This window comes from Ailuropoda melanoleuca, chromosome 14 (assembly GCF_002007445.2).
Source record: "Ailuropoda melanoleuca isolate Jingjing chromosome 14, ASM200744v2, whole genome shotgun sequence".
Lineage (NCBI taxonomy): Eukaryota > Metazoa > Chordata > Mammalia > Carnivora > Ursidae > Ailuropoda > Ailuropoda melanoleuca.
This window is the reverse complement of record NC_048231.1, coordinates 53,921,104-53,936,740: the sequence shown is the minus strand read 5'-3', so window position 1 is coordinate 53,936,740 and position 15,637 is coordinate 53,921,104.

Sequence of the window (15,637 nt, the reverse complement as noted above, 5' to 3'; positions counted from 1 at the left end):
GCCAGCAGACTATCAAGGATGTGGTCTTATCACATCCTCACCAGGTAAGACCATGAACTTCTGAACTGGGCCAAACCAAAAATACTCCAGGGACTCAGCCTGAACACCTCCAACTTGCCTTCAACAAGAAATTTTGCTTAGTGGTAGCCTTAGTAACCAATTATATTCAGTCCAGATCAGTTTTCTGCCACCAACACCAATCAAAATTCCTTGTAAACAACACATACAGGCATTCCTTTTTGTCGTTAAAAAGGACAATTTTATTCTCTGGCAGTGGGGGACAGTTTTGGGTTGCTGTCCTAATCTGTGTTCCCTGAACTGCAATTCTGAGACCCCAGATTAATGCTTTTGTTTTATTTTAGCTCAGTCTCTTTTCTTGGTTGACAAGAGATTAAATATATTAGGATACACATTATTTCCTCCTAGAGAGTATTAAGTATTATTGAAAAAGAACACTTCCCAAATTAACATAATGGTTAATTCAATCATATATTTTTGTGAATTTGAAAAAACTATTCTAATAAGTTTATTTGGGAAAGTAGGTATAACAATAATTTTCTTCAAAAGTCTCAAACAGAAATGTTATCATGTAAGTGAGCCACAAAACATAAAACATTTAAAACTACTACAAATAAAATAGTATGGAACTGGTGCAAACATGTCATGAGTGACACAGGAGTGATATACTGAAACACAGCCTAACTCCGGCAGTAACGAAATGTAAGTGCGAAAGGACCTTCATAAAATAATGGGGCTAGATTATCCAAAAATAACTTTTAGAGAGACTGGCCCTTGGGGAGAATAATAAACCCACATCTCGCTTTATACTCTAACATAAAGGGTCCAGTGCAAAATGCAAAAATGGGGGGGAAAAATCACGTATTTAACTGATCTTGGCATGGGCAAAGCATCCCTAAGCATATAAGAAATGACAGAAAACACAAAAGAAAGTGTAATGAATTTGTCGTGGTAAAAATGTAAAAGTTACCTCGCCAATTAAAGGCTCTCTTCACCCACCTCTCCGTCACCTTCTCAGTAACACCTGTCCTGTGTCTGACTTACCTCATTGCCAGCACTTCATGATCCTTCTGCCATTTTGACTCTGAGTTCTGCTCATCAGCCATATTTCCTGAGCTTCAGTAGGTCCTGATGCTGTGTCTGTCGTCTTCATTCCTGTAGTTACCTTCACAGAAGAACCCAGACAGGCCCTCGAGTCGGTGGTGGAGTCCAGGTTTGCACTAATGCTTGGCCCCCAATCGCTCCGACACTACCTTGATTCAGGTGTTGCTCATTTGACAAGCGAAACCACACTGCATCTTGAGGGAACTGTAAGTGGAACATTTCCCTTTTTTCTCTTGACGTTTGGTTTTGAACTGGAATTTTGGATCCCACCGTTTTAAACACCGTCTTAGATGCCTCCCAGGCGCTTCCAACAGCCTTTACGTCCTTTAACTCTCCAGCGCCACCAGCTCTTGCTCGAGGGGGCCACTCCTGCGGCAACTGAGTGGCCTGTTGGAAGCACGCTCTAAATCCTTCTCTGCCCTCGCTGATTCAGGACAATCCGTTCAACGTTCTCCACCTGCAGTTTACACGACTTCCTGATCACCTGTCCCGCATTGGCAGGCTAATCTCCCAGAATTCAGCTACAGATGGAGGACGGGGGGAGGACTTTGAAGTGACAGCAGGTTCTCCCCTGGTTCACAATTGAAATTCGTTGTTGAACCTAAGGTGTGAACACAAAGGGCAGTTCTACAAATCTAAAGCAGGGAATTGGCTCATGATCTTTTACCCATAGGGTAGACGGATGGCTCTTCTCTGGAGCAGGAGAAGGGGTGTCAACCTGTTTCTCTATCCACTTGAACATCCTGAATCAATCCCTTGCCGCCTTTGCCACACACCAGGACGTTGCTCTGGTAGCCGGGGCAGGAGGCCCGTGCCTTTCTTATGCTGATTGTAGGACTGCCACAGCCTGATCCAAAGGCATTTCAAATAGCTCTTAACTCAAAAAATGTCCCCCAATATGACTATGTATAATTACATACTATATTTCTAGACCCTCGGAACATCTTCATATGGACCTATCTGGACCAGCGGAATGTCGGGTTTGGCGAGCAAACCCCGAGAGGGCGAATGAAAAGATTACTCCAGACCCCTTAGTAGGTGAAAGAAGCGGCCTGGGGACCAGACGCTCTAGTGGCGAAAAGCCCTGTGCCAAGCTTAGTCTCCACTTTTATTGGGGTCTTAGCAATACATCAGGCACAAGGGCAGAGCAAGGAGGAGAGTGTAACTTGAATGGTCAGGATAATAATATACGGGGCAGCGTGTGGTAAGGGCGAGGAGGCAAGGAGTCCGTGAAGCACGTGACTACCACAGGTGCCTGTTTTTCTTTAAAATGCAAACATTTACTCTCTAGATGAGAACCTTGAGCCTCTAAGAATCCGGCTGTCTTCAGCCAAGAAGCTTCAAAGGACGCCCAGCATTCTGGACACTCCTCCTTTGCTTTTCCAGTAGTCTCATCCAGGGAGGCATATACAAGTCAGATTTTGTCTATCCCGGAGCTGTGAATTCCCACAGTGGAGTGTGTTGTGTGTGAGTCCGCCGCCTTCTTCCAATCTTTCCTTCCTCCTGTATGGCTCTGCAACTTATTGGTGAAATCAGCCAAGCGTCCCCGGCACATAGCAAACATTCAGGAAATACTAGCGGAATGAATGAATGAAAAAATGATATAAATGCCATTTGTGAAAAGCTTCTCTGCCATCAATTACAAACACCTGGACTGGAAGTTGTCTAGTTAGCATGTGTAACAGGGGAAGGGTGATTAGCACTGATCTGCGAAAGAAGTAGCACTAAGAGGACAGAGAGGTGACTACAGAGAAACTATTTTCAGACACAATTAGAATGTCTCTTAGAGGAGAAAGGGTGAAAGTAGAAATGGATTGGTTTGATTCAATTAATTCTCAGGATGCTGAGGTCATCTATTTTTACCTCCATTGTCCTAAGAGGTAAAATTATTCTGCTCAGAGTATGTGAGTTTTTTGGCCTCTACCAGCCTTTGCCCTGATTTGATCTATTAACATCTTCACATAACTATTTGATTATGTATAAATGGGAATATGGTAAAATGCACAGTGCCTTTTAAAAAGGCTTCCTTCCTAAGATTACAGTAATTTGAAAATGTCTTCAAGTCCCTTTTTCTTTTGTTTAAAAGCATGACAACATACTGAACATGCTGTTTGCTTGACTCCATAGGTGCTATATTTTAATTTGTATTTTTATTATATATTTTCCATCTTTTTCACTTTTCCCCTATGATGTGGGCATGCCTGCAGAATTGGACCAAAGTACTTTAAAGTAAACACTTTCCCTCTCTTATTTATGAAACTAAAAATGTGCTAGCTCTTGGGTAATTTCTTTTCTTTGCAACAGATTCCTAAAATTTAAATTTTTAAAACCAATCACAATTTAAAATTACTATAGTTCCTTGCTAGCTAAAAGACCCTCCAGGAAATTCTTCCATAAAGTAATGAAAATAATATTAACTTGAAATTTACAAAATGACTTTATATGAAAATTAGTCTTTGCAATAACTGTAATATTTTGGTCATATGCACTATAATGTAATTTAACTGTTTTTGTAAGTAGATTTTGCCTAATGTGTATTTCTGATTTATTTATTCATTCTTGATATGTCAATGTCCTCTTATATTTGCTGAAAAAATCATAAGGGTGAAGGTAACATAGGTCCTGTTCTCAGGGGATTTATCTAATTCTTCTCGAACTCCTAAAAAATACTTCTTCAAAATAAAACCAAACATGTTTAGTGTAACAGAGGTAAGTTTTTATTTTGCTTTGAACATTGAAATATCAGCACAAAATTATTAAAAGTTTTACTGATGTCTTGGGGATGGGGAGAAGTAAGAAAATACATACGTACATATTTACAGATGCTTTTCTTTGTTTTAAAGATTTATTTTTAAGTAATCTCTACATCCAATGTGGGCCTGGAACTTAGAACCCCGAGATCAAGAGCCACATGCTCCACCCACTGAGCCAGCCAGACACCCCTACAGATCTTTTTCAATGAAATCTAGTAAACCTTAATAATTTCTAATACTGAATTTTCAAACACCATTAGTTTTTCTCCATTTTTATTTCTAGAGGAAGATGAATATCTGAAAAAAAGCCTTTCTAAAATATTGGTCACTTGTATTGTATACCGTGTTTGCTTTGATAGTATCCTGGTTGAATTTTTCAACTAAAAGAATACATATTAACTTGCAAAGATGAAATAGAAGATATAAGACAGTTGTTTAAGATTTTCAAATATTTATTAGATATAGATGGCAGGTTGGAGATTGACTTTCTTAACACAAAGCTTTAAATCATAACAAAAAAACGGCACGTCGTTGCTATTGACAAGGATCTTCGAAACTGAACTACAGTCAACAATTTTCAAGGCCCATTCAAGTCTGAGAATAGTTATTGGACTTTCCGACTTTATGATGTGATGCAGTCGATTTCAGGAAAATTTGTGTGATGTTTTGGAGAATTCTGAACTGTTTCATATTCCTGACATGATATAAGTAGCTTGAAAATAGGCTGAAGGGAGAGGGATGATGTAATTCAAAATTTTTATCCTGGGCATGCCTGTTTTTTGAGAAGTTCCCATTGTATTTCTTCTGTGAAATTCTGTAATTTCTTGAAGCAGTATTTAGAATATATGCCTAACCAAGTATTTCAAGACTTTAAAATTTAAATTGAGATAGTTAAAACAAAAGGGGTATGTTTGCCAAAAGCGTACTAATTGTTCATTTTTTTTAGTGGGAAATAGTATGTAAAACATCTGTCTTCTAGTCTATTTTGTTACCCGCATTGTTCTATAAGAAATTACTTTGTGCCTTTTAAAAGTAGGAAAACTGTAATTTAAGAAGTTTGAGAGACAGTTTTGGATAAATATCTTTAAATGACTCCAGGAATCATGCTAATCTTTCTGAAACTCAGTCACTCGTCAATAAATGGGGGCATTTACTATCCCTACCTTATTTCTCAGAGTCATTAAAAAGCTTAGGTGAGCTCCACTGTAAATGATCTTCATTTGGAGGATGTTGGCATCCTTGGAAGTGAAGGTGGGGGAGGTAGTAAATCTGGATATAATAGTATGTCATTCAAGCCAGCAGCCTAAAAGAAGGTCTCCCAAAGGCATAGACTTTTAGCTCTAATCTCAGATGGGCAACCTGTGGGACAGAAATAAGTAGAGAATGTGAAGAGACTTAGGATAGAGATTTAGCTGTATCATGTAGGAAAATGTGGACCCTGGACCAATTAAACTCATAAGCATTCATCTCTTCATAATGAAAATGTGAGTGACTTCTATCATATGTGTTTTATTAACATGCTTTTAGAATGGACAGAATTTGATTTTATACTGAGGAAAAACCCTCATTTTATGTAAAAATATGAGGGAAGGGTCAACACTTACAGGATTGTTATAAGAATTAAATAAAATGCTATAATAAAGCACTATCAGTATGTGACCTTTCATTCTTTATTAGAATGCTGAAGAAGCCTAGTGGTAATTTTAGCCAAATTTCTTCATTTGAGTGATGAGCAATCTGAGGTCTAAAAAATGAAGTTATTTAGTCAAATGCTTGTAATAGTAAACCTCCTGATTCATACTGCTTTTAATATGCTATACTATTAAAAGTATTGTTAACATAGAATTTGGAGAATAAGATTAGAAAAGGAACTTTTGTGATAAAGAAGGAAGGAAGCACAGCATGTAGGTTCAAATGAGCTGAGCCCAGGACTTTGCCCTTCTTGAATCAACCAGGTACTGTGTACATGGCAACAAATGGCAACAGGGAGTCTAGAGAGAAACAAACAAAAACTCTGATGATTAGGGACAGAAGGAAGGCTGAAAGGTAAAAAAATTAGAAAGAAAAGAAAAAAAAAGAAAGGAAAGGAGAAAGAAAAGAAGAAGGAATTGGAAAAACACAAAAATGAGATGCCATGTGCTGGTTTGTCTATTCTGTTATTTAACAGATGTTTGTGTAGTACAGCAGAAAGAACATAGACTTGAAAGCGGGAGCTGAATTTGAGTCCTGACTCCACCAAACACAAGATATTACTTGAGAAACTTAACACCATTGTAAAGCAGCACCATTTTCTCTATTAATGAATTATTTTTGCTTTCATCAGATGTATATCGAATACCTATTATGTGTCAGGGATGGTACTCATTATTTGATTTATTCCTGCTTCCCCCACACCAAATTTTGCAAATCCATTCTATGTATCACTAATTTACTGAAGAGAATCTTAACACTTAGAAATTTCAAGAAATTTATCCAAGATCACAAAGCCAGTAAGGCCTGGAGTTTGTATGAAATCCCTGTCAACCATACTCCAAAGCTCATGATTTTTACCATATTGCGTTGCTTATCTTTTTTCAGAGCAACAAAAAAATCAAATGGTGTTCAGCTATCAGTCCCACAAATATCCAGACTCTCTCTCTCATGAAAATATCAATGAAAGCACAGAAAAGTTGTCTTCAGTACTGTATTTCAAGTGCCTAGCACTTAGACACTCAATAAATTGATTGATGGTTTCTTAACTGCTCCTTCCCTTCCTTCCTTCCTTCTCTCTCTCTTTTCTTCTCTCCTTCCCCTCTCTTTTCCTTCCTTCCCCCTTTTCTTGAATTGCCTGATAATTTTCCACTATATAATATTTTTAAACTGCAAATATATCCTTCTAAATGTTACATTTAGATACTTTAAACATGAGTTCATTTGCTCATCATGAGCAATTGTAATAACTTATAATTTGCCTATTTTTATTTCATCATTTTTTTGCTTTCTATTTTTATGCTTATTTGTAATTTCCCTTTTTTCTGTAATTTGTTCTTTATTGGTTTGACTGCTTCAATTTTCTCTTGATTTTAACAATGTACTTCCTTTGAATAGTTTTTACTTCCTTTTTCAAAAACGAAAATTACTTTCTTTTGCAAAAACATTTTCAGAATTATATTCTTTAATCATTAAAAATAAAACTGAGCAGGATTTTATTACCCTGTTTTCTACCACCACCTTTCTTAAGTCTTCTGTTTAGACTTTCTACCAGGGCATAAAACTGTAGAGAACTTGGTTAAAATTAATTTAGATACAAAGATCACACTTGTGGCTTAAAAAAAAAAAACAATAAAAGCATAGGTTGTAGGAAGAGTAAAAATGGATTTTCTATTCCCAACACAGCAGCCAGATATTCTTTTCAAACCTACGTCAGAACAGGTCATTTTTCTCCTCAGCATCCTACAGGAGTCATACTTCACTCTGAGTAAAGACCCAAGACCTCACAGGGGCTACAAAGCCCTACACCATCTGTTTCACATTACCTGTCTTCTTCTCCTCTGTCACTTTCCCCATCACTGAATCCATTCCAGTTGCACTTGCCTCCTTCTTTGTCCTTCAACACATTAGCCATGCTTTCACCTTTGGACTTTTCCGTTAACTCTTTCCTCCATCTGAGCCATCCTTCTGTCAGATATGCCTCTATCTCCTTCAGCCCCTTCAAATCCCGGTCAAATGTCACTTTCTGACCATCTTAATTAACATTCTAGGCCCCGATACCCCCAATCAGTTTTATCTTGCTCATTTTTTTTTCATGGTGGTAACATGCGTATTTCTGATATATTGCATAATTTATCATATTTGTTGCTTATTCCTTTCTTCCCTTTTCCACTAATTTAGATACTAGAATATAAGCTCTATGGAAGCAGAGGTTTTGTCTGGATTTCTGCTGATTCCTAAAGTACTCATTCACTAAATGAACTTTAAATTCTCTGCCATAAGTGAAAAAGGACTTCAAGAAGACGCTAGTGTTGTTTTCAGGTAACAGGCCAATGTCAAGGACTCTGCTCAGTAGCTTCAGAATGGAGGTGGTGGCTGCAGGGAATACTGTGCGGTCACATAAACTCCACCATGACAAGCGATCAGCTTCTGTTAAGTCAGCGTGGAGAGCACAAATGCATAACAATACAAACTGCAGTGTTACACTGTACTGCAGAAACAGCTGGAAAATTCATACAAAAAAGGGAAGAAGGTGATGTAGATGAAATTAAGCTATTACTAATATTTATTTAGTGCTTACTATCTGCAAAGACTTATGCTATTTTACCATATATCACCTCAAAAATTCTTTGAATAATCCTATAAGGTTGGTGCTATTATCATATACTCATTATCCAGATGGGGAAACTGAGGCTTAGAGTTATATAACTTTCCCAAGGTCATGCAGCTACTCAATGCAGCTGTAGATGTAGGTCTCAAGTTTAGGGCTGCTTCTTGCCAAATGATAGGTTTTTACTTCTACCATGACACCATATCTGATAAATAGATGAAGGTAAATCTACTAGAGTTCCATGAGAAAGTGACATCAGGTAAAATCCTCAGGAAAGAGAAATAAGATATTTCCTATTCAGCAGTTGAATAGATGGGAGGAAGGAAGGAAAGGAAGAAAATGAAGCCTTAAGACTAACTTCAATCCAGCCAGAATTCATCAGGGAGAATCCTAGAGAAGCATATACAAAAATAATAATAACAACAACAACAACAACCACCTCAGGAGACTCAGTTTGCCTGAAGTTCATAGAAGAAAAGAAAACAAATGTAGTGGAGAGGGTTCAGAGAATTTATAAGAGAACAGAATCTCTAATCCCAGAGGAAATTGTGCCCTACAACCATAGGGACCAAAGAGAATCTGAATGAGAGAAGCCACCAGAAGAAAGAGAAAAGGAAGTTAGAGCATGCCATGAAAATACATAAATATATTGTGAAAGACATAACATGAAATAGGAATATATGTTATAAACAGAGCAAATATGCAAGCATATCTTTGAGTGAAGACAAGCAGACTGAATTCGTTTTCCAACAATATAAAAAAAATATTGCATTGATTTGAACTTTCTCATCAGTCAACAGAGAGAAAGTTCCCTACATAAGGGTGTATTTTTATGTATAGCACACTAAATATCAGGCATTTGACAGATAAAAATTCTCAGAATGCATGGCAATGCATTGTGAAGTAGAGAGAATAAACCTTAGTGATCTTGATTTTAAGAACCTAAATATGTAAATAGAAGCTCCAAAATATTCTTAAACTAAATGTCTAAAAATCCTTTAAGAAGAAGAAAACAGGCTAGTTTCAAATCAAAGATTTGTTCATAAGAACTAATAAAAGTTGTGAAATAAAATGTATTCAAACTGTTCAAAAGTGGGATTACTTTCTCAAGAGAGAGGAATGGCATTGACATAGTAAAGATGAGGAATTTCCTATAAAATAAAAAACACCATGAGAAATGATGAAAGGTCTTCTTCCTTTGAAGATGTCACAAAATGTTAAGGTAACGATATATGAAAGGAAGTAGTGCCAGTGCCAATGGAAAATAAAATTAATACTTCTAACATCGAATGTTCATTAATGTAGAAATTTACGGAAGAAAGAAAAAAGGTTTTCAGCTGCATTTAGAGTCAGATCCAAATCAATGAGCAAGGAAATGCGTTCTGACCAGACCAAGGACAGATGATAAAAGAAAAGACATAAAGAACAAAAATGAGACAGAGGATGGTTGGTGGTGCTTTCAATTAAAGGGAGATGGCGCTGAAAGAGAGAGCATGCTTAATAAGAGAAAAAAGTGTTTAGGATCTATCTAGAAAGAAAAAGAGGTCGAAGGTGAAATACCAAAACAAAACAAAACAAAAACCGCACATAGTCTAACAGAAAGTATTAATATAGAAATGTAAGCATCGATATTGAATGTTTATGAGAGAATAAGTAAATGACTACTAACATGGGAGGAGGTTTTAAGACAGTTTAAAAGAAGAAAGAGATAAAAAGGTTTATGGTTGGACATGCCGGTTTTTCTTTAAACCATCTGATTTACTAGAAAAGTTGCTAAAACATCTATTATTCATTCATCATACCAAACTGTAATTTATTTCTCACATATATACATACACATATAGACTTCAGCTCCTAGAGGACAGTAATCATGTCTTATTCATCTTTGGATGCTGAGTGCTAGGAACATAGCAAGCTCTTTATGCATATTCACTGCACTGAATGGATATGTGAATTTACCGTACATTGGTGCAATTAGAATCCTCATGCTAATTCACGGATGAGAAAAGAAATTAAGAGTAATCTATGGACTAAGTTGAGGTTGTTCCTAACTGTACATGTGATCAGTAGAAAAACTCAAAAGAAAATACACATCGAATTTGAAAGTGGTAAAGTATAAAGTTGAAATGGGATTTGGCGCACAGTAGTCAAAATGTATGCAAACGAGACCATTTTTGAGAGCACCTCCTTGATCAATTAGGACCACAATTCCTATACTAGTGATACTTTCAAAAATCAGATGGCAATAGAAGAAAGTGGTGTGTATTTAAAATATACAAATTGTTTCATGTCTGTTTTGCAGTTTAGTTACATAACACTAGGGGCACTGGTGCAGGTCAGGTGGCTGGGACTGCCAGCAGTGAGGACAGTTAAAAGGCTCACGTGAGATTCTAAGTGAAATGAGACCCCGAAAACTCACATGTCAAAATCCTAAACCCTAGTATCTCAAAATATGACAGCATTTGGAGAAAGGTATTTTAAAGAAGAAATTAAGGTTAAATGAGTTTGGGGCACCTAGGTGGCTCAGTTGGTTAAGTTCATGCCTTTGACTCAGGTCGTGATCCCAGGGTCCTGGGATCGAGTCCCGCATTGGGGCTCCCTGCTGAGTAAGGAGCCTGCTTCTCCCCCTGCTTGCCACTCTCCCTGCTTGTGCTCTTTCTCTCTGTCAAATAAATAAATAAAATCTTTTTAAAAAAACAGGTTAAATGAGGTCACTGGACAAGGGAACCTTAATTCAATGTGGCTGGTCACCTTATAAGAAAAGTGGTTGGTTCGCAGAGGCTCATAACTGTAGTTAAAATAGATAAAGGACAGATTAGATAGATAGATAGATAGATAGATAGATAGATAGATAGATGAAAGAAGTAGAGATATATACACAGAAGAATATGTACCAATGTGCAGAATGTTTCATGACCCAAAAATATATTTAATCAAATTCTGTATGTAAGAGTTCGAACAAGATAAAAGAGAAAAGAGGAGAGAAAAAATAACCATAAAACACTTGGCTTTAATCATGAAGTCTACTTTATCCTCCATGACTTGACAAAAGTAGACAAGAATAGGTGTAAATGTAAATACATTTTTACGTGCAAGGTGAGAGAAGGGAGTTTGAGTCATTCACAGGCGATATTCCTGATTTCCTTGACTATGTGGGAAGATAGATAATATCGGAGAAGAGTGATGTTTGGTTGAAATGGATGCTGAGGATTTGGAACAGTTGGTGATAGAAAAAAACAGAATCAAGAGTAGTTGCATTTTCAAATCCTTTTCTTCGATAGTATATACAGTAATGAATTACGAATTTTGAATCCATGTCAATAATAAGTAGATATGGAGGAACTCTTGCTCACAGTAGAGTGCCAAGAGCTGATGGGTAATTAAGGAGGGAGAGCTGGAGTTGAAAAATCATCACTTTGCAACTATCATGGTATAGATTAGATTAGGACCATCGATGGAAGCAAAATCTAGGAAGAAGTTGTAATTGGAGCAGGCTATTTGCATGATCAAGAAGTCTCTCCACAGACCACTTATTGCTTGCAAGGGAGAAAAACAAACTGTGATTATACATTGGAGAAATCAGGCCACACTTTGACCAACTAATGGCACCAATGAAGGGCAGATGAACATCACGCACCTGCAGAGGCGATGTCCTGAGAAAGATACAATGTCATCGTGCAGTACTCTGGCCAAGAATGTATAATGTCAGTCCAGTTAGGAGGAAATATCATAAACATAAATCGCTGAATGTTCTAGTCACAAAAAGATGAGGTTGGAAGTGAACTCTTCACAAGTGACATTGTTACAAAGGGAAAGAAAGACTGTGGAAATGTTTCTGATTATAGGAGGCTAAGGAATCATGACAGCTACCTGACTATAGACTGGATCCTGTATTGGTGGAAATGGGGAACAATAGACTGGGTCCTGTATTGGGGGGGAATTATGCTATAACAGACTTTATTAGGTGAACTGGCAAAATTGGAATCTGGACAGAAGATTAGACCAAAATATCACATCAGAGTAAGTTTATGAAGTTGAGAACCTGGGTAAAGGGTATATGGGGATTCTTTGTATATTTTTATTTTTTCAATCTTTTCAAGTTTGGAATTATTCCCCACACACACAAAAAAATTAATTTAAAAATTTGAGGGTAACCACAGGAACAATAGGAACAGAATTATGATCTCCACTAAGGTCTCCAGAGGCGGTAAGCCTTGAGCTGAGTGGTCATGGAGACATGCAAAAAAAGCCTGACAAACTGACAATAGCCTGTGCCATTTGGTGTACATGAGACACGACATGGGATTCTCCCTGGCCATGTGGTACCCTTCATGTCATGGGAATACACCATGAAGGATGCTGGCAAAGCAGGTTTCAGCAACAGTGTAACAGGAAAGTTATAGGAAGTTACAGTAACAGGAAGCCTCCACAATGATACTCCTCCATTAACAAATTAATACAATGGCTTCTCTTCTGTATCATTATAGAGGCTATGTCGTTACACCTTGCTGAACATGAAAGATAAAATCAATCTTACAATTTGTATAAGAAGAGAAATATTCCTATCTGATTAATGTTTCTAAATATATTGCAAGTGATGTGAGATGTGTTGGAGAATTCCTTTTCAGTCACGGAAATCTAATCCAGTTTTTAAAAACAATTTAGATACGTTTCATTCACCACGTACTCATAGGAATGCATGCCTACCTCAGTTTGCCTAAGGCTTAGAGGATTTTCCTCAGTTTATTCCATTAAATACAGGGGAAATGTCAATAACGCAAAGTGAGCATATGGAAACAAAATGTATAGTTTTGGATAACTCAAGGATGTTTCTAAACATGCTACTGCTATATTTTAAATCTATTATGAACTCACATTTTTTTAACATGGTCTTATTTTCTTGTGTTTAACGAAATGCCCATTTTACCATCCCATTTAAAACGAAAAGCCCAGCAAGGAGATTAATCCACTAGTCCACAAGTCACTTTGGAGAACCAACGGTAATTATTTTTTAAATTAATTACTCTCCCCCCCAAAAATGGATTTAAAAAGTAGATGATTTATGGTGTTCTTTTAGTGATTAGTTACAGATTGTTGAGGTAACTGGCTTCCCCCCCAAAAAAATTCTCCTGCTGCTTTCAGCTGAGCACTTCCTTTAATGTTATACATTAAATATTTAATGCACTGTATTTATGGTCTTATGGGATGAATCCATTTTGGGAAGATTTTTGTCTCATCAGTCACACATACAGATAGATTTTTTACTATTTTTCAGATGTTTGTTTTATCTGGTTCCTACCTCTCAGCAGCATTTTGCTGCCTGCCCACACCAGCACTTTCCACCCTACATCTGATCCCTCTAGTTAATCTCTGAGCTATTAGGAGTCCTGAAACCAGGAACTCCTGGGTGGCTCAGTTGGTTAAGCCTCTGCCTTTGGCTCAGGTCATGATCCCAGGGTCTGCTCAGCGGGGAGCCTGCTTCTCCCTCTCCCTATGCTGCTCCCCCTGCCTGTGCTCTCTTGCTCTCTTTCTCTCTCTCTGTCAAATAAATAAATAAAATCTTTTAAAAAAAAGAGAGTCATGAAACCATCAAAGCCCCATTGCAACCTCTCTAATATCATTCCTCATTCATTAAATATTTTGAGTTTTAAATTACAATACACATAGTTGTAAACTATCATACAAACAGGCAATTGAGAATTTCAATTGCAGAAATTTAACCCCTAGAAAGCACAGACAGCTGTTTCCTGAAACTTCTGTTATAAATAGCTTCCTCCCTACTGCATATGAAGTTCATTGACTCTAAGGTCTCTTGGTTGAAGGAAAACAGGCTGTCCCAAAATGAATCTTGGAAAAAGATAACTGTCACTCCAAATCATTTTGCCCCGGTTGTAGCAATCCCAGGAGACCACAGGGAAGAGGTGTGGTCGTGCAACCAGTTCAGGAATATAGCAAATTCAGCTCTGAATTCAGTCTCTGTTTATGTATGGACTTGATAAACAACAGCCAGAAGAGATGGAAAGGAGAGAGACCAGGGATCTCATGGCGAACTTTGGCTTTCTCAGGGTTTCAGATGGGTTACATACAGTGGAAAGAGGTGACACATACATCTGCCTATAAACTTCCCAGTGTATTTAGCCAAGTTCACAGAATTTTTAAAAGAGGAGGCCATGTTAGCACAGGAGCTAATGCAACATGCCTCAGTATGGCTGTGCCCTAATGGGACAAATTTCAGGGAACATTCTCAGTATCATTATGGGCCTGCCGGAGGTGAAGAAATCGCCATTCTTATTACACAACAGAAGTTTTATGCCTGGGATTTATATTTCCATCCTGAAAGACCAAACATTCCCAATACATGTGTTTCCTTTCAAGGGACTGTTGATGTATGTAAGGCACTAATGTTTTCTTGATGCGATTTAACCATTAGCAAAGTCCTCCTCTGGTAGGAAAAATCAGAATCAGCTCTCAATGTCTCTGGCTCATTTCCAGAGACCCAGAAATCCATTTCCCTGGTTCTTGAGGGGATTTGATCCTAAGTTCGGTTTAAAGAGTATGATCACCAAACCGTTTCCCCTCTAGCAAGGCTTTTGCTGAAGCTTATACAAAAAGGCCAGGGTCCAAACATTCTAAGGCAATTACTTAATTGCTCATAATTACTGCTTAAAATGTGTATGCTTTTAACTGCTGAGAAGACATAGCTCTCTTTGACCTCTTTCTATATAAAATGTTACTTCTTTCTAACAAATAGCAAACCTCACTTATTTATGAAATAGTGAAAAAAGATGAAAGAAAAACCTCTCAATTCTCCTCTTGAAGTTCTTTATGTGATTTAAATAGCTGGTTAGCATCAGTTAGTTTGAAACACTACTGAAAATTCTCACAGGAAAACCTACCCCTTCTTAAAGTAGCATTTAAGATTAAATTTTTTAAACAAAATAAATGATTTTTTAAAGATTTTTATTTATTTATTTGACAGAGATAGAGACGGCCAGCGAGAGAGGGAACACAAGAAGGGGGAGTGGGAGAGGAAGAAGCAGGCTCCCAGTGGAGGAGCCTGATGTGGGGCTCGATCCCAGAATGCCAGGATCATGCCCTGAGCCGAAGGCAGACGCTTAACGACTGAGCCACCCAGGTGCCCCCAAAATAAATGATTTTTGTACTACTTTCCCCCAAAAGTTAAAACCGTTATTATATTTCTCAGTAAGATTTTGATTTTCCTTTGCTCTGAGCACAATACTGGCCAGCCTTATCTACACAGGTTGAAAAACAAATGATGACACTTTAAAATGATTCTCTTTGAAAATGGTTCTTGAAATTATTTGTGAACCAGAACATTTGAAGAAGTGCATAACATTTATGGATCTCCATTTTCTCAAAATTCTCTGATCTAAGATAACTTATAATGAAGTTTAAGCATCTTTAGAATCCCCTGAGGGCCAGTCTATCCTGAGTCTAAGTG